This window comes from Rhinolophus sinicus, chromosome 6 (genome assembly GCF_057876585.1).
Source record: "Rhinolophus sinicus isolate RSI-liver-muscle chromosome 6, RSI-T2T, whole genome shotgun sequence".
Taxonomy (NCBI): Eukaryota; Metazoa; Chordata; class Mammalia; order Chiroptera; family Rhinolophidae; genus Rhinolophus; species Rhinolophus sinicus.
In genome coordinates this window covers 41132933-41154365 of record NC_142506.1, presented here as the reverse complement: position 1 = coordinate 41154365, position 21433 = coordinate 41132933, and the positions used below count along the sequence as shown (strand labels likewise).

Sequence of the window (21433 nt, the reverse complement as noted above, 5' to 3'; positions counted from 1 at the left end):
CCACCCGCGCCACCAGGGTGCAGGAGCTCCGGTCTGCAGCCACCCTTCGTCACAAGCCTTCAGTCTGGGCCCTCGCCCCTCGTCAGCACCCGGAGTCCCGCCCGACCTCCGGTCCCTTCAGTGGCTACACGTCACGTCTCCTGACCCGGGGAGGTGAGAGAGGCCAGAGACGGAGCAAGAGAGTGGCGGAGAGAGACAGACGGGGACTGGGGACAGACTCCCAGAGAGCAGTTTGAGGCTCTGGGCCTCGCGTGGAGGGGTGCTGCGTGGGGGCTGCATGGTCATCAGCTGTGACCGCTTGGCCATCAGCTGTTGCCAGTTGGCCATGGGCCCCCGGAGGTGCTGCGTTGGCCAAGCTAGGAAGCGCGGGTGGTGGACTGCAAATTGCAGAGGGGCGCGGATTGCAGTGGGCCGGCTTGGTGGGTCGACGGTCGGTGTGTCGGTGGGTTGGCAGAGAAACGGCCGACCGGTTGGGGATCGGGCGGCTCCGGCCTGCCGTGTCTCCAAGCCAGCCGCCCGTGAGAAATGGTGCTCTCAGCCCCCTATCCGTGGCTCCGTTGGTGTTCCTTCTTGGCCTCACCATATCCTGCGTTCTTGTGCGGGGACGGGGACTAGAGTCCCCGCAGGACAGGGACCGACAGACAGAACGGGAGGAGGCGTAAGAGGGAGCGAGATGGAAATATACACGTATATGTACACGTATGTATCCCGACATACAGAGAGACATGGACAGAGACAGAAAAAGGGGGCTGGCTCGCGGGAGAGAGCTCCTGAGCGAGAGGCAGAGCCCAACAGGCACGTCACAGAGCCAGAGAGACGTGGGGGGGCCGGGGGGGAGGGACGCACAGGCGGGCACATGGACTGGGACAGACTCGCTGAGGCTGTGTTGAAGTGGCAGCCTCTCCACCGGAGTGTGGTCGTGCCCGGGGCTGGGCTCCACTACAGAGGCAGTGCCCGGGTATTGGCAGTCACCCTTGAAGGCCCCGGGCCAGGCCGGAGGGCCAGTGGGCTCCGAGCCCCGCCCAGGGACCCCCCCCAAGGGAGGAGAGTGGCAGCCCACAGGCACCCTGGTTGTGAGGGTTGTGTGCCTGCGTGCCTGCACTTCCCCTTGTGGTGGTCTCTCCTGGAGTCCAAGGGCGTGCGGTGTGTTTGGGTGCTGCTCCCTCTGTCCCCTGGTTTGACCCGGCTCTTTGTGCCCTGTGTGTTGGGGCCACCACGAACGGCGGGAAGGGAGGGCTCCTGGCTCTTGTGGGCGATGGGAGGGGGCGTGCGGGGGTGTGGGTAGAGGTGCCTGCCGGCGGAGACACAGGCTTGGATAACTGCTGCAGGCTGACGGCCTGCCTCAGCGAAGAGGACTAAGAAGAGGGTGTGGGGTGGAGCCCTGGCCGACGGGCCTGGTGTGCGGCCGGGGCTGCCAGCTTGTAGTGCCGGGTGGCTGACCGGCCTCTGGCCAGGGGGACCTTCGGCTGGCTGGGCGGCTTCAGAGGGGCAAGGGGCGGCAGGGGTTCGGAGGGAGCCACGCCGGGGCGGCGGCGCAAAAGGAGAGGCAAGCAAAAGCCTACAGGTATTCCCAGGCGGTCTCCCATCCAAGTACTAACCAGGCCCCTCCCTGCTTAGCTCCCGAATTCAGAGGAGATCGGGCGCGTTCAGGGTGGTATAGCCGTCGACGCTGGGACCTGGCTCCCCGCGCCCCAAGAGCCTGCTCCCGGACTGCCTCGTGAGCGCGCGCCATGCAGATGCTCCGCTCTGGTGGCGAACATCGACCCGCTGGCCGGCTCCGCCGTCACCGCGTCCCCGTCCAGTCCGGCTCCCCGCCTCCTCCGAATGCCCCTGGCGTGGGCGTCGGGCCACTGCTGGCCCGCAGCGAGGCCACTTCGCGCCACCGGAGGTTCCATGGGACACTGCCATTTCCCTGATGGTGCCAGAAGTCGTGGAACTCTGGCATCCTGGGATTCCCCAGGACCCAGACCGGCATACACCCCGCCCCCCTACCGCCACCAGGTTTACCCCCAACCGCACCCCCAAGACTGGTGGAGGCCTGCACCAGCAGGCAGCCCTGGGCCTGGGAGTTGTGGGAGGACCCCGCGGCGGCGGCGGCGGCGGCGGCGGCGTCCGCGGCGGAGGCAGGGGAGGGTGGCGATGTAGGCAATGGCAACCGCGTGGATGGCTCCAGGGCGGCGATGGCGGCGGCGACAATGGGGGCTTTGACGGTGGGCACTGGGGCGCGGGGAGCGCTGGCGGCGGCGGCGGTGGCGGGAGAGGGCGTGAGGGCGGTGCTGGCGCGGAGGCCGGGAGAGCAGAGGCCGGAGATTGAGGGAGTACGGCAAGGCCGGCGGCTGGGGTGGGGGCGGGGGAGAGGGCGGTGCTGGAGGCGGGGATGGGGAGAGGGGTGATGGCGGCGGCGGCAGCGGGGAGAGCAGAGGAGGCTGAATGAGGGAATATGGCGTTGGCGGCGGCGGGGTCGCGGACTGGGGCGAGTGCAGCGCTGGCGGAGGGGGTGGGGAGCGTGGTGATGGCGGCGGCGGCGGCGGCGGCGCAGAAGCGGGGGCTGATCATGAGCAGCGCTGGCGGCGGCGGCGGCGGCGAGGGAGGGTTGCGAGGTCGGCAATGGCGTCGGCGGCGGCGTTGTGTCGGCGGGGGCAGGGGGGAGGGCAGCGCTGGCGAGGGGTGTGGGAAACGCGGTGATGGCGGGGGCTTTGGTGGTGGCGGCGGGGGCCAGGGCAGCGCTGGTGGCGGCGGCGGCGGCGGCGGCGGCGGTGGCGACCGCCGCTGGGCCAAGGGATCCGGATGACGGCCTGCGGGACCGAAGAGGACGAAGAAGAGGGTGTGGGGGGGAGCACTGGCCGACGGGCCTGGTGTGCCGCCGGGGCTGCCAGCTTGTAGTGCCGGGTGGCTGACCGGCCTCTGGCCAGGGGGACCTTCGGCTGGCTGGGCGGCTGCAGAGGGGCAAGGGGCGGCAGGGGTTCGGAGGGAGCCACGCCGGGGCGGCGATGCAAAAGGAGAGGCGAGCAAAAGCCTACAGGTGTTCCCAGGTGGTCTCCCACCCAAGTACTAACCAGGCCCGACCCTGCTTAGCTTCCGAGTTCAGACGAGATCTGGCGCGTTCAGGGCGGTATGGCCTTAGGCGCTGGACCCGGCTCCCGGCGCTCCAAGAGCCTGCTCCCGACCTGCCTCCTGAGCGCGCGCCATGCTGCTGGGCCGCTCGGGTGGCGAGCATGTCTGCCTGAGCGCCTCCCGCCCGCTCCCCGCCTCCTCCGGACGCCGCTGGTGTGGGCGACGGGCTACTCCTGGCACACAGCGAGGCCCCTTCGCGCCCCCCCAGTGGCTCCACGGGCCTCGGTCACTTCCCTGACTGTGACAGATATCTGGGCGCCCGGGCATCCTGGGACTCCCCAGGCCCCGAACGGCTTTTACCCCGGGCCCCTACCCCAACCCCTCTCATCCCCCATCCCAGCCCCACAACCGCACAGCCCCCCTTGCTGCTGGACTGCCCCCACCTCTCAGGGCCACCGAGGGGGGCGCAGGGTCCTCTCAGTCCCCTCCGGCCCTAGGGACGTGCAACCCAGGCCCTGGCCCTGGCCGGCCCCACCCACTGGCCCAAAGCCAGGGAGAGCCACCCGCGCCACCAGGGTGCAGGAGCTCCGGTCTGCAGCCACCCTTCGTCACAAGCCTTCAGTCTGGGCCCTCGCCCCTCGTCAGCACCCGGAGTCCCGCCCGACCTCCGGTCCCTTCAGTGGCTACACGTCACGTCTCCTGACCCGGGGAGGTGAGAGAGGCCAGAGACGGAGCAAGAGAGTGGCGGAGAGAGACAGACGGGGACTGGGGACAGACTCCCAGAGAGCAGTTTGAGGCTCTGGGCCTCGCGTGGAGGGGTGCTGCGTGGGGGCTGCATGGTCATCAGCTGTGACCGCTTGGCCATCAGCTGTTGCCAGTTGGCCATGGGCCCCCGGAGGTGCTGCGTTGGCCAAGCTAGGAAGCGCGGGTGGTGGACTGCAAATTGCAGAGGGGCGCGGATTGCAGTGGGCCGGCTTGGTGGGTCGACGGTCGGTGTGTCGGTGGGTTGGCAGAGAAACGGCCGACCGGTTGGGGATCGGGCGGCTCCGGCCTGCCGTGTCTCCAAGCCAGCCGCCCGTGAGAAATGGTGCTCTCAGCCCCCTATCCGTGGCTCCGTTGGTGTTCCTTCTTGGCCTCACCATATCCTGCGTTCTTGTGCGGGGACGGGGACTAGAGTCCCCGCAGGACAGGGACCGACAGACAGAACGGGAGGAGGCGTAAGAGGGAGCGAGATGGAAATATACACGTATATGTACACGTATGTATCCCGACATACAGAGAGACATGGACAGAGACAGAAAAAGGGGGCTGGCTCGCGGGAGAGAGCTCCTGAGCGAGAGGCAGAGCCCAACAGGCACGTCACAGAGCCAGAGAGACGTGGGGGGGCCGGGGGGGAGGGACGCACAGGCGGGCACATGGACTGGGACAGACTCGCTGAGGCTGTGTTGAAGTGGCAGCCTCTCCACCGGAGTGTGGTCGTGCCCGGGGCTGGGCTCCACTACAGAGGCAGTGCCCGGGTATTGGCAGTCACCCTTGAAGGCCCCGGGCCAGGCCGGAGGGCCAGTGGGCTCCGAGCCCCGCCCAGGGACCCCCCCCAAGGGAGGAGAGTGGCAGCCCACAGGCACCCTGGTTGTGAGGGTTGTGTGCCTGCGTGCCTGCACTTCCCCTTGTGGTGGTCTCTCCTGGAGTCCAAGGGCGTGCGGTGTGTTTGGGTGCTGCTCCCTCTGTCCCCTGGTTTGACCCGGCTCTTTGTGCCCTGTGTGTTGGGGCCACCACGAACGGCGGGAAGGGAGGGCTCCTGGCTCTTGTGGGCGATGGGAGGGGGCGTGCGGGGGTGTGGGTAGAGGTGCCTGCCGGCGGAGACACAGGCTTGGATAACTGCTGCAGGCTGACGGCCTGCCTCAGCGAAGAGGACTAAGAAGAGGGTGTGGGGTGGAGCCCTGGCCGACGGGCCTGGTGTGCGGCCGGGGCTGCCAGCTTGTAGTGCCGGGTGGCTGACCGGCCTCTGGCCAGGGGGACCTTCGGCTGGCTGGGCGGCTTCAGAGGGGCAAGGGGCGGCAGGGGTTCGGAGGGAGCCACGCCGGGGCGGCGGCGCAAAAGGAGAGGCAAGCAAAAGCCTACAGGTATTCCCAGGCGGTCTCCCATCCAAGTACTAACCAGGCCCCTCCCTGCTTAGCTCCCGAATTCAGAGGAGATCGGGCGCGTTCAGGGTGGTATAGCCGTCGACGCTGGGACCTGGCTCCCCGCGCCCCAAGAGCCTGCTCCCGGACTGCCTCGTGAGCGCGCGCCATGCAGATGCTCCGCTCTGGTGGCGAACATCGACCCGCTGGCCGGCTCCGCCGTCACCGCGTCCCCGTCCAGTCCGGCTCCCCGCCTCCTCCGAATGCCCCTGGCGTGGGCGTCGGGCCACTGCTGGCCCGCAGCGAGGCCACTTCGCGCCACCGGAGGTTCCATGGGACACTGCCATTTCCCTGATGGTGCCAGAAGTCGTGGAACTCTGGCATCCTGGGATTCCCCAGGACCCAGACCGGCATACACCCCGCCCCCCTACCGCCACCAGGTTTACCCCCAACCGCACCCCCAAGACTGGTGGAGGCCTGCACCAGCAGGCAGCCCTGGGCCTGGGAGTTGTGGGAGGACCCCGCGGCGGCGGCGGCGGCGGCGGCGGCGTCCGCGGCGGAGGCAGGGGAGGGTGGCGATGTAGGCAATGGCAACCGCGTGGATGGCTCCAGGGCGGCGATGGCGGCGGCGACAATGGGGGCTTTGACGGTGGGCACTGGGGCGCGGGGAGCGCTGGCGGCGGCGGCGGTGGCGGGAGAGGGCGTGAGGGCGGTGCTGGCGCGGAGGCCGGGAGAGCAGAGGCCGGAGATTGAGGGAGTACGGCAAGGCCGGCGGCTGGGGTGGGGGCGGGGGAGAGGGCGGTGCTGGAGGCGGGGATGGGGAGAGGGGTGATGGCGGCGGCGGCAGCGGGGAGAGCAGAGGAGGCTGAATGAGGGAATATGGCGTTGGCGGCGGCGGGGTCGCGGACTGGGGCGAGTGCAGCGCTGGCGGAGGGGGTGGGGAGCGTGGTGATGGCGGCGGCGGCGGCGGCGGCGCAGAAGCGGGGGCTGATCATGAGCAGCGCTGGCGGCGGCGGCGGCGGCGAGGGAGGGTTGCGAGGTCGGCAATGGCGTCGGCGGCGGCGTTGTGTCGGCGGGGGCAGGGGGGAGGGCAGCGCTGGCGAGGGGTGTGGGAAACGCGGTGATGGCGGGGGCTTTGGTGGTGGCGGCGGGGGCCAGGGCAGCGCTGGTGGCGGCGGCGGCGGCGGCGGCGGCGGCGGTGGCGACCGCCGCTGGGCCAAGGGATCCGGATGATGGCCTGCGGGACCGAAGAGGACGAAGAAGAGGGTGTGGGGGGGAGCACTGGCCGACGGGCCTGGTGTGCCGCCGGGGCTGCCAGCTTGTAGTGCCGGGTGGCTGACCGGCCTCTGGCCAGGGGGACCTTCGGCTGGCTGGGCGGCTGCAGAGGGGCAAGGGGCGGCAGGGGTTCGGAGGGAGCCACGCCGGGGCGGCGATGCAAAAGGAGAGGCGAGCAAAAGCCTACAGGTGTTCCCAGGTGGTCTCCCACCCAAGTACTAACCAGGCCCGACCCTGCTTAGCTTCCGAGTTCAGACGAGATCTGGCGCGTTCAGGGCGGTATGGCCTTAGGCGCTGGACCCGGCTCCCTGCGCTCCAAGAGCCTGCTCCCGACCTGCCTCCTGAGCGCGCGCCATGCTGCTGGGCCGCTCGGGTGGCGAGCATGTCTGCCTGAGCGCCTCCCGCCCGCTCCCCGCCTCCTCCGGACGCCGCTGGTGTGGGCGACGGGCTACTCCTGGCACACAGCGAGGCCCCTTCGCGCCCCCCAGTGGCTCCACGGGCCTCGGTCACTTCCCTGACTGTGACAGATATCTGGGCGCCCGGGCATCCTGGGACTCCCCAGGCCCCGAACGGCTTTTACCCCGGGCCCCTACCCCAACCCCTCTCATCCCCCATCCCAGCCCCACAACCGCACAGCCCCCCTTGCTGCTGGACTGCCCCCACCTCTCAGGGCCACCGAGGGGGGCGCAGGGTCCTCTCAGTCCCCTCCGGCCCTAGGGACGTGCAACCCAGGCCCTGGCCCTGGCCGGCCCCACCCACTGGCCCAAAGCCAGGGAGAGCCACCCGCGCCACCAGGGTGCAGGAGCTCCGGTCTGCAGCCACCCTTCGTCACAAGCCTTCAGTCTGGGCCCTCGCCCCTCGTCAGCACCCGGAGTCCCGCCCGACCTCCGGTCCCTTCAGTGGCTACACGTCACGTCTCCTGACCCGGGGAGGTGAGAGAGGCCAGAGACGGAGCAAGAGAGTGGCGGAGAGAGACAGACGGGGACTGGGGACAGACTCCCAGAGAGCAGTTTGAGGCTCTGGGCCTCGCGTGGAGGGGTGCTGCGTGGGGGCTGCATGGTCATCAGCTGTGACCGCTTGGCCATCAGCTGTTGCCAGTTGGCCATGGGCCCCCGGAGGTGCTGCGTTGGCCAAGCTAGGAAGCGCGGGTGGTGGACTGCAAATTGCAGAGGGGCGCGGATTGCAGTGGGCCGGCTTGGTGGGTCGACGGTCGGTGTGTCGGTGGGTTGGCAGAGAAACGGCCGACCGGTTGGGGATCGGGCGGCTCCGGCCTGCCGTGTCTCCAAGCCAGCCGCCCGTGAGAAATGGTGCTCTCAGCCCCCTATCCGTGGCTCCGTTGGTGTTCCTTCTTGGCCTCACCATATCCTGCGTTCTTGTGCGGGGACGGGGACTAGAGTCCCCGCAGGACAGGGACCGACAGACAGAACGGGAGGAGGCGTAAGAGGGAGCGAGATGGAAATATACACGTATATGTACACGTATGTATCCCGACATACAGAGAGACATGGACAGAGACAGAAAAAGGGGGCTGGCTCGCGGGAGAGAGCTCCTGAGCGAGAGGCAGAGCCCAACAGGCACGTCACAGAGCCAGAGAGACGTGGGGGGGCCGGGGGGGAGGGACGCACAGGCGGGCACATGGACTGGGACAGACTCGCTGAGGCTGTGTTGAAGTGGCAGCCTCTCCACCGGAGTGTGGTCGTGCCCGGGGCTGGGCTCCACTACAGAGGCAGTGCCCGGGTATTGGCAGTCACCCTTGAAGGCCCCGGGCCAGGCCGGAGGGCCAGTGGGCTCCGAGCCCCGCCCAGGGACCCCCCCCAAGGGAGGAGAGTGGCAGCCCACAGGCACCCTGGTTGTGAGGGTTGTGTGCCTGCGTGCCTGCACTTCCCCTTGTGGTGGTCTCTCCTGGAGTCCAAGGGCGTGCGGTGTGTTTGGGTGCTGCTCCCTCTGTCCCCTGGTTTGACCCGGCTCTTTGTGCCCTGTGTGTTGGGGCCACCACGAACGGCGGGAAGGGAGGGCTCCTGGCTCTTGTGGGCGATGGGAGGGGGCGTGCGGGGGTGTGGGTAGAGGTGCCTGCCGGCGGAGACACAGGCTTGGATAACTGCTGCAGGCTGACGGCCTGCCTCAGCGAAGAGGACTAAGAAGAGGGTGTGGGGTGGAGCCCTGGCCGACGGGCCTGGTGTGCGGCCGGGGCTGCCAGCTTGTAGTGCCGGGTGGCTGACCGGCCTCTGGCCAGGGGGACCTTCGGCTGGCTGGGCGGCTTCAGAGGGGCAAGGGGCGGCAGGGGTTCGGAGGGAGCCACGCCGGGGCGGCGGCGCAAAAGGAGAGGCAAGCAAAAGCCTACAGGTATTCCCAGGCGGTCTCCCATCCAAGTACTAACCAGGCCCCTCCCTGCTTAGCTCCCGAATTCAGAGGAGATCGGGCGCGTTCAGGGTGGTATAGCCGTCGACGCTGGGACCTGGCTCCCCGCGCCCCAAGAGCCTGCTCCCGGACTGCCTCGTGAGCGCGCGCCATGCAGATGCTCCGCTCTGGTGGCGAACATCGACCCGCTGGCCGGCTCCGCCGTCACCGCGTCCCCGTCCAGTCCGGCTCCCCGCCTCCTCCGAATGCCCCTGGCGTGGGCGTCGGGCCACTGCTGGCCCGCAGCGAGGCCACTTCGCGCCACCGGAGGTTCCATGGGACACTGCCATTTCCCTGATGGTGCCAGAAGTCGTGGAACTCTGGCATCCTGGGATTCCCCAGGACCCAGACCGGCATACACCCCGCCCCCCTACCGCCACCAGGTTTACCCCCAACCGCACCCCCAAGACTGGTGGAGGCCTGCACCAGCAGGCAGCCCTGGGCCTGGGAGTTGTGGGAGGACCCCGCGGCGGCGGCGGCGGCGGCGGCGGCGTCCGCGGCGGAGGCAGGGGAGGGTGGCGATGTAGGCAATGGCAACCGCGTGGATGGCTCCAGGGCGGCGATGGCGGCGGCGACAATGGGGGCTTTGACGGTGGGCACTGGGGCGCGGGGAGCGCTGGCGGCGGCGGCGGTGGCGGGAGAGGGCGTGAGGGCGGTGCTGGCGCGGAGGCCGGGAGAGCAGAGGCCGGAGATTGAGGGAGTACGGCAAGGCCGGCGGCTGGGGTGGGGGCGGGGGAGAGGGCGGTGCTGGAGGCGGGGATGGGGAGAGGGGTGATGGCGGCGGCGGCAGCGGGGAGAGCAGAGGAGGCTGAATGAGGGAATATGGCGTTGGCGGCGGCGGGGTCGCGGACTGGGGCGAGTGCAGCGCTGGCGGAGGGGGTGGGGAGCGTGGTGATGGCGGCGGCGGCGGCGGCGGCGCAGAAGCGGGGGCTGATCATGAGCAGCGCTGGCGGCGGCGGCGGCGGCGAGGGAGGGTTGCGAGGTCGGCAATGGCGTCGGCGGCGGCGTTGTGTCGGCGGGGGCAGGGGGGAGGGCAGCGCTGGCGAGGGGTGTGGGAAACGCGGTGATGGCGGGGGCTTTGGTGGTGGCGGCGGGGGCCAGGGCAGCGCTGGTGGCGGCGGCGGCGGCGGCGGCGGCGGCGGCGGCGGTGGCGACCGCCGCTGGGCCAAGGGATCCGGATGATGGCCTGCGGGACCGAAGAGGACGAAGAAGAGGGTGTGGGGGGGAGCACTGGCCGACGGGCCTGGTGTGCCGCCGGGGCTGCCAGCTTGTAGTGCCGGGTGGCTGACCGGCCTCTGGCCAGGGGGACCTTCGGCTGGCTGGGCGGCTGCAGAGGGGCAAGGGGCGGCAGGGGTTCGGAGGGAGCCACGCCGGGGCGGCGATGCAAAAGGAGAGGCGAGCAAAAGCCTACAGGTGTTCCCAGGTGGTCTCCCACCCAAGTACTAACCAGGCCCGACCCTGCTTAGCTTCCGAGTTCAGACGAGATCTGGCGCGTTCAGGGCGGTATGGCCTTAGGCGCTGGACCCGGCTCCCTGCGCTCCAAGAGCCTGCTCCCGACCTGCCTCCTGAGCGCGCGCCATGCTGCTGGGCCGCTCGGGTGGCGAGCATGTCTGCCTGAGCGCCTCCCGCCCGCTCCCCGCCTCCTCCGGACGCCGCTGGTGTGGGCGACGGGCTACTCCTGGCACACAGCGAGGCCCCTTCGCGCCCCCCAGTGGCTCCACGGGCCTCGGTCACTTCCCTGACTGTGACAGATATCTGGGCGCCCGGGCATCCTGGGACTCCCCAGGCCCCGAACGGCTTTTACCCCGGGCCCCTACCCCAACCCCTCTCATCCCCCATCCCAGCCCCACAACCGCACAGCCCCCCTTGCTGCTGGACTGCCCCCACCTCTCAGGGCCACCGAGGGGGGCGCAGGGTCCTCTCAGTCCCCTCCGGCCCTAGGGACGTGCAACCCAGGCCCTGGCCCTGGCCGGCCCCACCCACTGGCCCAAAGCCAGGGAGAGCCACCCGCGCCACCAGGGTGCAGGAGCTCCGGTCTGCAGCCACCCTTCGTCACAAGCCTTCAGTCTGGGCCCTCGCCCCTCGTCAGCACCCGGAGTCCCGCCCGACCTCCGGTCCCTTCAGTGGCTACACGTCACGTCTCCTGACCCGGGGAGGTGAGAGAGGCCAGAGACGGAGCAAGAGAGTGGCGGAGAGAGACAGACGGGGACTGGGGACAGACTCCCAGAGAGCAGTTTGAGGCTCTGGGCCTCGCGTGGAGGGGTGCTGCGTGGGGGCTGCATGGTCATCAGCTGTGACCGCTTGGCCATCAGCTGTTGCCAGTTGGCCATGGGCCCCCGGAGGTGCTGCGTTGGCCAAGCTAGGAAGCGCGGGTGGTGGACTGCAAATTGCAGAGGGGCGCGGATTGCAGTGGGCCGGCTTGGTGGGTCGACGGTCGGTGTGTCGGTGGGTTGGCAGAGAAACGGCCGACCGGTTGGGGATCGGGCGGCTCCGGCCTGCCGTGTCTCCAAGCCAGCCGCCCGTGAGAAATGGTGCTCTCAGCCCCCTATCCGTGGCTCCGTTGGTGTTCCTTCTTGGCCTCACCATATCCTGCGTTCTTGTGCGGGGACGGGGACTAGAGTCCCCGCAGGACAGGGACCGACAGACAGAACGGGAGGAGGCGTAAGAGGGAGCGAGATGGAAATATACACGTATATGTACACGTATGTATCCCGACATACAGAGAGACATGGACAGAGACAGAAAAAGGGGGCTGGCTCGCGGGAGAGAGCTCCTGAGCGAGAGGCAGAGCCCAACAGGCACGTCACAGAGCCAGAGAGACGTGGGGGGGCCGGGGGGGAGGGACGCACAGGCGGGCACATGGACTGGGACAGACTCGCTGAGGCTGTGTTGAAGTGGCAGCCTCTCCACCGGAGTGTGGTCGTGCCCGGGGCTGGGCTCCACTACAGAGGCAGTGCCCGGGTATTGGCAGTCACCCTTGAAGGCCCCGGGCCAGGCCGGAGGGCCAGTGGGCTCCGAGCCCCGCCCAGGGACCCCCCCCAAGGGAGGAGAGTGGCAGCCCACAGGCACCCTGGTTGTGAGGGTTGTGTGCCTGCGTGCCTGCACTTCCCCTTGTGGTGGTCTCTCCTGGAGTCCAAGGGCGTGCGGTGTGTTTGGGTGCTGCTCCCTCTGTCCCCTGGTTTGACCCGGCTCTTTGTGCCCTGTGTGTTGGGGCCACCACGAACGGCGGGAAGGGAGGGCTCCTGGCTCTTGTGGGCGATGGGAGGGGGCGTGCGGGGGTGTGGGTAGAGGTGCCTGCCGGCGGAGACACAGGCTTGGATAACTGCTGCAGGCTGACGGCCTGCCTCAGCGAAGAGGACTAAGAAGAGGGTGTGGGGTGGAGCCCTGGCCGACGGGCCTGGTGTGCGGCCGGGGCTGCCAGCTTGTAGTGCCGGGTGGCTGACCGGCCTCTGGCCAGGGGGACCTTCGGCTGGCTGGGCGGCTTCAGAGGGGCAAGGGGCGGCAGGGGTTCGGAGGGAGCCACGCCGGGGCGGCGGCGCAAAAGGAGAGGCAAGCAAAAGCCTACAGGTATTCCCAGGCGGTCTCCCATCCAAGTACTAACCAGGCCCCTCCCTGCTTAGCTCCCGAATTCAGAGGAGATCGGGCGCGTTCAGGGTGGTATAGCCGTCGACGCTGGGACCTGGCTCCCCGCGCCCCAAGAGCCTGCTCCCGGACTGCCTCGTGAGCGCGCGCCATGCAGATGCTCCGCTCTGGTGGCGAACATCGACCCGCTGGCCGGCTCCGCCGTCACCGCGTCCCCGTCCAGTCCGGCTCCCCGCCTCCTCCGAATGCCCCTGGCGTGGGCGTCGGGCCACTGCTGGCCCGCAGCGAGGCCACTTCGCGCCACCGGAGGTTCCATGGGACACTGCCATTTCCCTGATGGTGCCAGAAGTCGTGGAACTCTGGCATCCTGGGATTCCCCAGGACCCAGACCGGCATACACCCCGCCCCCCTACCGCCACCAGGTTTACCCCCAACCGCACCCCCAAGACTGGTGGAGGCCTGCACCAGCAGGCAGCCCTGGGCCTGGGAGTTGTGGGAGGACCCCGCGGCGGCGGCGGCGGCGGCGGCGGCGTCCGCGGCGGAGGCAGGGGAGGGTGGCGATGTAGGCAATGGCAACCGCGTGGATGGCTCCAGGGCGGCGATGGCGGCGGCGACAATGGGGGCTTTGACGGTGGGCACTGGGGCGCGGGGAGCGCTGGCGGCGGCGGCGGTGGCGGGAGAGGGCGTGAGGGCGGTGCTGGCGCGGAGGCCGGGAGAGCAGAGGCCGGAGATTGAGGGAGTACGGCAAGGCCGGCGGCTGGGGTGGGGGCGGGGGAGAGGGCGGTGCTGGAGGCGGGGATGGGGAGAGGGGTGATGGCGGCGGCGGCAGCGGGGAGAGCAGAGGAGGCTGAATGAGGGAATATGGCGTTGGCGGCGGCGGGGTCGCGGACTGGGGCGAGTGCAGCGCTGGCGGAGGGGGTGGGGAGCGTGGTGATGGCGGCGGCGGCGGCGGCGGCGCAGAAGCGGGGGCTGATCATGAGCAGCGCTGGCGGCGGCGGCGGCGGCGAGGGAGGGTTGCGAGGTCGGCAATGGCGTCGGCGGCGGCGTTGTGTCGGCGGGGGCAGGGGGGAGGGCAGCGCTGGCGAGGGGTGTGGGAAACGCGGTGATGGCGGGGGCTTTGGTGGTGGCGGCGGGGGCCAGGGCAGCGCTGGTGGCGGCGGCGGCGGCGGCGGCGGCGGCGGTGGCGACCGCCGCTGGGCCAAGGGATCCGGATGATGGCCTGCGGGACCGAAGAGGACGAAGAAGAGGGTGTGGGGGGGAGCACTGGCCGACGGGCCTGGTGTGCCGCCGGGGCTGCCAGCTTGTAGTGCCGGGTGGCTGACCGGCCTCTGGCCAGGGGGACCTTCGGCTGGCTGGGCGGCTGCAGAGGGGCAAGGGGCGGCAGGGGTTCGGAGGGAGCCACGCCGGGGCGGCGATGCAAAAGGAGAGGCGAGCAAAAGCCTACAGGTGTTCCCAGGTGGTCTCCCACCCAAGTACTAACCAGGCCCGACCCTGCTTAGCTTCCGAGTTCAGACGAGATCTGGCGCGTTCAGGGCGGTATGGCCTTAGGCGCTGGACCCGGCTCCCTGCGCTCCAAGAGCCTGCTCCCGACCTGCCTCCTGAGCGCGCGCCATGCTGCTGGGCCGCTCGGGTGGCGAGCATGTCTGCCTGAGCGCCTCCCGCCCGCTCCCCGCCTCCTCCGGACGCCGCTGGTGTGGGCGACGGGCTACTCCTGGCACACAGCGAGGCCCCTTCGCGCCCCCCAGTGGCTCCACGGGCCTCGGTCACTTCCCTGACTGTGACAGATATCTGGGCGCCCGGGCATCCTGGGACTCCCCAGGCCCCGAACGGCTTTTACCCCGGGCCCCTACCCCAACCCCTCTCATCCCCCATCCCAGCCCCACAACCGCACAGCCCCCCTTGCTGCTGGACTGCCCCCACCTCTCAGGGCCACCGAGGGGGGCGCAGGGTCCTCTCAGTCCCCTCCGGCCCTAGGGACGTGCAACCCAGGCCCTGGCCCTGGCCGGCCCCACCCACTGGCCCAAAGCCAGGGAGAGCCACCCGCGCCACCAGGGTGCAGGAGCTCCGGTCTGCAGCCACCCTTCGTCACAAGCCTTCAGTCTGGGCCCTCGCCCCTCGTCAGCACCCGGAGTCCCGCCCGACCTCCGGTCCCTTCAGTGGCTACACGTCACGTCTCCTGACCCGGGGAGGTGAGAGAGGCCAGAGACGGAGCAAGAGAGTGGCGGAGAGAGACAGACGGGGACTGGGGACAGACTCCCAGAGAGCAGTTTGAGGCTCTGGGCCTCGCGTGGAGGGGTGCTGCGTGGGGGCTGCATGGTCATCAGCTGTGACCGCTTGGCCATCAGCTGTTGCCAGTTGGCCATGGGCCCCCGGAGGTGCTGCGTTGGCCAAGCTAGGAAGCGCGGGTGGTGGACTGCAAATTGCAGAGGGGCGCGGATTGCAGTGGGCCGGCTTGGTGGGTCGACGGTCGGTGTGTCGGTGGGTTGGCAGAGAAACGGCCGACCGGTTGGGGATCGGGCGGCTCCGGCCTGCCGTGTCTCCAAGCCAGCCGCCCGTGAGAAATGGTGCTCTCAGCCCCCTATCCGTGGCTCCGTTGGTGTTCCTTCTTGGCCTCACCATATCCTGCGTTCTTGTGCGGGGACGGGGACTAGAGTCCCCGCAGGACAGGGACCGACAGACAGAACGGGAGGAGGCGTAAGAGGGAGCGAGATGGAAATATACACGTATATGTACACGTATGTATCCCGACATACAGAGAGACATGGACAGAGACAGAAAAAGGGGGCTGGCTCGCGGGAGAGAGCTCCTGAGCGAGAGGCAGAGCCCAACAGGCACGTCACAGAGCCAGAGAGACGTGGGGGGGCCGGGGGGGAGGGACGCACAGGCGGGCACATGGACTGGGACAGACTCGCTGAGGCTGTGTTGAAGTGGCAGCCTCTCCACCGGAGTGTGGTCGTGCCCGGGGCTGGGCTCCACTACAGAGGCAGTGCCCGGGTATTGGCAGTCACCCTTGAAGGCCCCGGGCCAGGCCGGAGGGCCAGTGGGCTCCGAGCCCCGCCCAGGGACCCCCCCCAAGGGAGGAGAGTGGCAGCCCACAGGCACCCTGGTTGTGAGGGTTGTGTGCCTGCGTGCCTGCACTTCCCCTTGTGGTGGTCTCTCCTGGAGTCCAAGGGCGTGCGGTGTGTTTGGGTGCTGCTCCCTCTGTCCCCTGGTTTGACCCGGCTCTTTGTGCCCTGTGTGTTGGGGCCACCACGAACGGCGGGAAGGGAGGGCTCCTGGCTCTTGTGGGCGATGGGAGGGGGCGTGCGGGGGTGTGGGTAGAGGTGCCTGCCGGCGGAGACACAGGCTTGGATAACTGCTGCAGGCTGACGGCCTGCCTCAGCGAAGAGGACTAAGAAGAGGGTGTGGGGTGGAGCCCTGGCCGACGGGCCTGGTGTGCGGCCGGGGCTGCCAGCTTGTAGTGCCGGGTGGCTGACCGGCCTCTGGCCAGGGGGACCTTCGGCTGGCTGGGCGGCTTCAGAGGGGCAAGGGGCGGCAGGGGTTCGGAGGGAGCCACGCCGGGGCGGCGGCGCAAAAGGAGAGGCAAGCAAAAGCCTACAGGTATTCCCAGGCGGTCTCCCATCCAAGTACTAACCAGGCCCCTCCCTGCTTAGCTCCCGAATTCAGAGGAGATCGGGCGCGTTCAGGGTGGTATAGCCGTCGACGCTGGGACCTGGCTCCCCGCGCCCCAAGAGCCTGCTCCCGGACTGCCTCGTGAGCGCGCGCCATGCAGATGCTCCGCTCTGGTGGCGAACATCGACCCGCTGGCCGGCTCCGCCGTCACCGCGTCCCCGTCCAGTCCGGCTCCCCGCCTCCTCCGAATGCCCCTGGCGTGGGCGTCGGGCCACTGCTGGCCCGCAGCGAGGCCACTTCGCGCCACCGGAGGTTCCATGGGACACTGCCATTTCCCTGATGGTGCCAGAAGTCGTGGAACTCTGGCATCCTGGGATTCCCCAGGACCCAGACCGGCATACACCCCGCCCCCCTACCGCCACCAGGTTTACCCCCAACCGCACCCCCAAGACTGGTGGAGGCCTGCACCAGCAGGCAGCCCTGGGCCTGGGAGTTGTGGGAGGACCCCGCGGCGGCGGCGGCGGCGGCGGCGGCGGCGTCCGCGGCGGAGGCAGGGGAGGGTGGCGATGTAGGCAATGGCAACCGCGTGGATGGCTCCAGGGCGGCGATGGCGGCGGCGACAATGGGGGCTTTGACGGTGGGCACTGGGGCGCGGGGAGCGCTGGCGGCGGCGGCGGTGGCGGGAGAGGGCGTGAGGGCGGTGCTGGCGCGGAGGCCGGGAGAGCAGAGGCCGGAGATTGAGGGAGTACGGCAAGGCCGGCGGCTGGGGTGGGGGCGGGGGAGAGGGCGGTGCTGGAGGCGGGGATGGGGAGAGGGGTGATGGCGGCGGCGGCAGCGGGGAGAGCAGAGGAGGCTGAATGAGGGAGTATGGCGTTGGCGGCGGCGGGGTCGCGGACTGGGGCGAGTGCAGCGCTGGCGGAGGGGGTGGGGAGCGTGGTGATGGCGGCGGCGGCGGCGGCGGCGCAGAAGCGGGGGCTGATCATGAGCAGCGCTGGCGGCGGCGGCGGCGAGGGAGGGTTGCGAGGTCGGCAATGGCGTCGGCGGCGGCGTTGTGTCGGCGGGGGCAGGGGGGAGGGCAGCGCTGGTGGGGGGTGTGGGAAACGCGGTGATGGCGGGGGCTTTGGTGGTGGCGGCGGGGGCCAGGGCAGCGCTGGTGGCGGCGGCGGCGGCGGCGGCGGCGGTGGCGACCGCCGCTGGGCCAAGGGATCCGGATGACGGCCTGCGGGACCGAAGAGGACGAAGAAGAGGGTGTGGGGGGGAGCACTGGCCGACGGGCCTGGTGTGCCGCCGGGGCTGCCAGCTTGTAGTGCCGGGTGGCTGACCGGCCTCTGGCCAGGGGGACCTTCGGCTGGCTGGGCGGCTGCAGAGGGGCAAGGGGCGGCAGGGGTTCGGAGGGAGCCACGCCGGGGCGGCGATGCAAAAGGAGAGGCGAGCAAAAGCCTACAGGTGTTCCCAGGTGGTCTCCCACCCAAGTACTAACCAGGCCCGACCCTGCTTAGCTTCCGAGTTCAGACGAGATCTGGCGCGTTCAGGGCGGTATGGCCTTAGGCGCTGGACCCGGCTCCCGGCGCTCCAAGAGCCTGCTCCCGACCTGCCTCCTGAGCGCGCGCCATGCTGCTGGGCCGCTCGGGTGGCGAGCATGTCTGCCTGAGCGCCTCCCGCCCGCTCCCCGCCTCCTCCGGACGCCGCTGGTGTGGGCGACGGGCTACTCCTGGCACACAGCGAGGCCCCTTCGCGCCCCCCCAGTGGCTCCACGGGCCTCGGTCACTTCCCTGACTGTGACAGATATCTGGGCGCCCGGGCATCCTGGGACTCCCCAGGCCCCGAACGGCTTTTACCCCGGGCCCCTACCCCAACCCCTCTCATCCCCCATCCCAGCCCCACAACCGCACAGCCCCCCTTGCTGCTGGACTGCCCCCACCTCTCAGGGCCACCGAGGGGGGCGCAGGGTCCTCTCAGTCCCCTCCGGCCCTAGGGACGTGCAACCCAGGCCCTGGCCCTGGCCGGCCCCACCCACTGGCCCAAAGCCAGGGAGAGCCACCCGCGCCACCAGGGTGCAGGAGCTCCGGTCTGCAGCCACCCTTCGTCACAAGCCTTCAGTCTGGGCCCTCGCCCCTCGTCAGCACCCGGAGTCCCGCCCGACCTCCGGTCCCTTCAGTGGCTACACGTCACGTCTCCTGACCCGGGGAGGTGAGAGAGGCCAGAGACGGAGCAAGAGAGTGGCGGAGAGAGACAGACGGGGACTGGGGACAGACTCCCAGAGAGCAGTTTGAGGCTCTGGGCCTCGCGTGGAGGGGTGCTGCGTGGGGGCTGCATGGTCATCAGCTGTGACCGCTTGGCCATCAGCTGTTGCCAGTTGGCCATGGGCCCCCGGAGGTGCTGCGTTGGCCAAGCTAGGAAGCGCGGGTGGTGGACTGCAAATTGCAGAGGGGCGCGGATTGCAGTGGGCCGGCTTGGTGGGTCGACGGTCGGTGTGTCGGTGGGTTGGCAGAGAAACGGCCGACCGGTTGGGGATCGGGCGGCTCCGGCCTGCCGTGTCTCCAAGCCAGCCGCCCGTGAGAAATGGTGCTCTCAGCCCCCTATCCGTGGCTCCGTTGGTGTTCCTTCTTGGCCTCACCATATCCTGCGTTCTTGTGCGGGGACGGGGACTAGAGTCCCCGCAGGACAGGGACCGACAGACAGAACGGGAGGAGGCGTAAGAGGGAGCGAGATGGAAATATACACGTATATGTACACGTATGTATCCCGACATACAGAGAGACATGGACAGAGACAGAAAAAGGGGGCTGGCTCGCGGGAGAGAGCTCCTGAGCGAGAGGCAGAGCCCAACAGGCACGTCACAGAGCCAGAGAGACGTGGGGGGGCCGGGGGGGAGGGACGCACAGGCGGGCACATGGACTGGGACAGACTCGCTGAGGCTGTGTTGAAGTGGCAGCCTCTCCACCGGAGTGTGGTCGTGCCCGGGGCTGGGCTCCACTACAGAGGCAGTGCCCGGGTATTGGCAGTCACCCTTGAAGGCCCCGGGCCAGGCCGGAGGGCCAGTGGGCTCCGAGCCCCGCCCAGGGACCCCCCCCAAGGGAGGAGAGTGGCAGCCCACAGGCACCCTGGTTGTGAGGGTTGTGTGCCTGCGTGCCTGCACTTCCCCTTGTGGTGGTCTCTCCTGGAGTCCAAGGGCGTGCGGTGTGTTTGGGTGCTGCTCCCTCTGTCCCCTGGTTTGACCCGGCTCTTTGTGCCCTGTGTGTTGGGGCCACCACGAACGGCGGGAAGGGAGGGCTCCTGGCTCTTGTGGGCGATGGGAGGGGGCGTGCGGGGGTGTGGGTAGAGGTGCCTGCCGGCGGAGACACAGGCTTGGATAACTGCTGCAGGCTGACGGCCTGCCTCAGCGAAGAGGACTAAGAAGAGGGTGTGGGGTGGAGCCCTGGCCGACGGGCCTGGTGTGCGGCCGGGGCTGCCAGCTTGTAGTGCCGGGTGGCTGACCGGCCTCTGGCCAGGGGGACCTTCGGCTGGCTGGGCGGCTTCAGAGGGGCAAGGGGCGGCAGGGGTTCGGAGGGAGCCACGCCGGGGCGGCGGCGCAAAAGGAGAGGCAAGCAAAAGCCTACAGGTATTCCCAGGCGGTCTCCCATCCAAGTACTAACCAGGCCCCTCCCTGCTTAGCTCCCGAATTCAGAGGAGATCGGGCGCGTTCAGGGTGGTATAGCCGTCGACGCTGGGACCTGGCTCCCCGCGCCCCAAGAGCCTGCTCCCGGACTGCCTCGTGAGCGCGCGCCATGCAGATGCTCCGCTCTGGTGGCGAACATCGACCCGCTGGCCGGCTCCGCCGTCACCGCGTCCCCGTCCAGTCCGGCTCCCCGCCTCCTCCGAATGCCCCTGGCGTGGGCGTCGGGCCACTGCTGGCCCGCAGCGAGGCCACTTCGCGCCACCGGAGGTTCCATGGGACACTGCCATTTCCCTGATGGTGCCAGAAGTCGTGGAACTCTGGCATCCTGGGATTCCCCAGGACCCAGACCGGCATACACCCCGCCCCCCTACCGCCACCAGGTTTACCCCCAACCGCACCCCCAAGACTGGTGGAGGCCTGCACCAGCAGGCAGCCCTGGGCCTGGGAGTTGTGGGAGGACCCCGCGGCGGCGGCGGCGGCGGCGGCGGCGTCCGCGGCGGAGGCAGGGGAGGGTGGCGATGTAGGCAATGGCAACCGCGTGGATGGCTCCAGGGCGGCGATGGCGGCGGCGACAATGGGGGCTTTGACGGTGGGCACTGGGGCGCGGGGAGCGCTGGCGGCGGCGGCGGTGGCGGGAGAGGGCGTGAGGGCGGTGCTGGCGCGGAGGCCGGGAGAGCAGAGGCCGGAGATTGAGGGAGTACGGCAAGGCCGGCGGCTGGGGTGGGGGCGGGGGAGAGGGCGGTGCTGGAGGCGGGGATGGGGAGAGGGGTGATGGCGGCGGCGGCAGCGGGGAGAGCAGAGGAGGCTGAATGAGGGAATATGGCGTTGGCGGCGGCGGGGTCGCGGACTGGGGCGAGTGCAGCGCTGGCGGAGGGGGTGGGGAGCGTGGTGATGGCGGCGGCGGCGGCGGCGGCGCAGAAGCGGGGGCTGATCATGAGCAGCGCTGGCGGCGGCGGCGGCGGCGAGGGAGGGTTGCGAGGTCGGCAATGGCGTCGGCGGCGGCGTTGTGTCGGCGGGGGCAGGGGGGAGGGCAGCGCTGGCGAGGGGTGTGGGAAACGCGGTGATGGCGGGGGCTTTGGTGGTGGCGGCGGGGGCCAGGGCAGCGCTGGTGGCGGCGGCGGCGGCGGCGGCGGCGGCGGTGGCGACCGCCGCTGGGCCAAGGGATCCGGATGATGGCCTGCGGGACCGAAGAGGACGAAGAAGAGGGTGTGGGGGGGAGCACTGGCCGACGGGCCTGGTGTGCCGCCGGGGCTGCCAGCTTGTAGTGCCGGGTGGCTGACCGGCCTCTGGCCAGGGGGACCTTCGGCTGGCTGGGCGGCTGCAGAGGGGCAAGGGGCGGCAGGGGTTCGGAGGGAGCCACGCCGGGGCGGCGATGCAAAAGGAGAGGCGAGCAAAAGCCTACAGGTGTTCCCAGGTGGTCTCCCACCCAAGTACTAACCAGGCCCGACCCTGCTTAGCTTCCGAGTTCAGACGAGATCTGGCGCGTTCAGGGCGGTATGGCCTTAGGCGCTGGACCCGGCTCCCGGCGCTCCAAGAGCCTGCTCCCGACCTGCCTCCTGAGCGCGCGCCATGCTGCTGGGCCGCTCGGGTGGCGAGCATGTCTGCCTGAGCGCCTCCCGCCCGCTCCCCGCCTCCTCCGGACGCCGCTGGTGTGGGCGACGGGCTACTCCTGGCACACAGCGAGGCCCCTTCGCGCCCCCCAGTGGCTCCACGGGCCTCGGTCACTTCCCTGACT

General features: G+C 69.9%; 12 pseudogenes; all 12 read right to left on the bottom strand.

Moving 5' to 3' along the window:
* Positions 1-1548: 1548 nt before the first annotated feature.
* LOC148757909 (5S ribosomal RNA) lies at positions 1549-1668 on the bottom strand (annotated as a pseudogene).
* Positions 1669-3006: 1338 nt separating this feature from the next.
* Positions 3007-3126, bottom strand: LOC148757908 (5S ribosomal RNA; annotated as a pseudogene).
* A 2035-nt stretch (positions 3127-5161) lies between these two features.
* LOC148757907 (5S ribosomal RNA) lies at positions 5162-5281 on the bottom strand (annotated as a pseudogene).
* Positions 5282-6622: 1341 nt separating this feature from the next.
* On the bottom strand, positions 6623-6742 carry LOC148757906 (5S ribosomal RNA; annotated as a pseudogene).
* A 2034-nt stretch (positions 6743-8776) lies between these two features.
* On the bottom strand, positions 8777-8896 carry LOC148757905 (5S ribosomal RNA; annotated as a pseudogene).
* A 1347-nt stretch (positions 8897-10243) lies between these two features.
* On the bottom strand, positions 10244-10363 carry LOC148757904 (5S ribosomal RNA; annotated as a pseudogene).
* A 2034-nt stretch (positions 10364-12397) lies between these two features.
* On the bottom strand, positions 12398-12517 carry LOC148757903 (5S ribosomal RNA; annotated as a pseudogene).
* Positions 12518-13858: 1341 nt separating this feature from the next.
* LOC148757902 (5S ribosomal RNA) lies at positions 13859-13978 on the bottom strand (annotated as a pseudogene).
* Positions 13979-16012: 2034 nt separating this feature from the next.
* LOC148757901 (5S ribosomal RNA) lies at positions 16013-16132 on the bottom strand (annotated as a pseudogene).
* A 1338-nt stretch (positions 16133-17470) lies between these two features.
* On the bottom strand, positions 17471-17590 carry LOC148757900 (5S ribosomal RNA; annotated as a pseudogene).
* Positions 17591-19625: 2035 nt separating this feature from the next.
* LOC148757899 (5S ribosomal RNA) lies at positions 19626-19745 on the bottom strand (annotated as a pseudogene).
* A 1341-nt stretch (positions 19746-21086) lies between these two features.
* On the bottom strand, positions 21087-21206 carry LOC148757898 (5S ribosomal RNA; annotated as a pseudogene).
* Positions 21207-21433: the final 227 nt, after the last annotated feature.